Source organism: Parasteatoda tepidariorum, chromosome 6, assembly GCF_043381705.1.
Source record: "Parasteatoda tepidariorum isolate YZ-2023 chromosome 6, CAS_Ptep_4.0, whole genome shotgun sequence".
In the NCBI taxonomy this organism is placed as follows: Eukaryota; Metazoa; Arthropoda; class Arachnida; order Araneae; family Theridiidae; genus Parasteatoda; species Parasteatoda tepidariorum.
In genome coordinates, this window is record NC_092209.1 from 79,797,073 (window position 1) to 79,797,731 (window position 659).

A 659-nucleotide genomic window follows, 5' to 3' on the forward strand; every position below is an offset into this window, starting at 1 on the left:
ACATTGAAATCACTTCATTTCAATAGATCATATTTAGCAAATAGCATTATTCAGACTTAAGGGTCATTCTTACTTAATACAGTTTACGCGTCTCTAAACGCGATCGAGGAAATATGAGAACCTGATTGGCAAATACATTTTCCTGCATAAAAAAAGGGTGAAAAAAAAATCAGGTACTCTTTTGCTCTCGACAACAGAAACCATATTCATTGAGAAGGATTTTTTTCAATCGGATTCCAGCTATGAACGCTAAGGACAGCTGATTCGTCAGCAAAGCACAAATAACTACCGCAACGCCATTTTCACTGCATGCGACTCACGCACTGATCTTCGTCGACAGAGAAGGCGAATATGATCAGTAAAAAAAATTTTAAAAATTGTCTAGCAAAAACTCATCAATCACCCGATCACCGGTAAGAGAAACCACCATTCTCCTTCAACTAATAATCCAATAAATTCCTTTTAGAAAAAGAAAAAAAAAAAAAAGTCCCGCAGTGGACTGATCGTTAAGACACGGTTCTCATCAGATCACCGAAGTCAAGCATCACTGGCTGCGGTCAGTGTGCGGGTGGGTGACCACTTGGATCAGCCTGCGTAGGGACCGAGGGTGTGCGGTATTGGTCCTCGTTAAACTGTGCTACCGTAAAGTGCTCGACTTC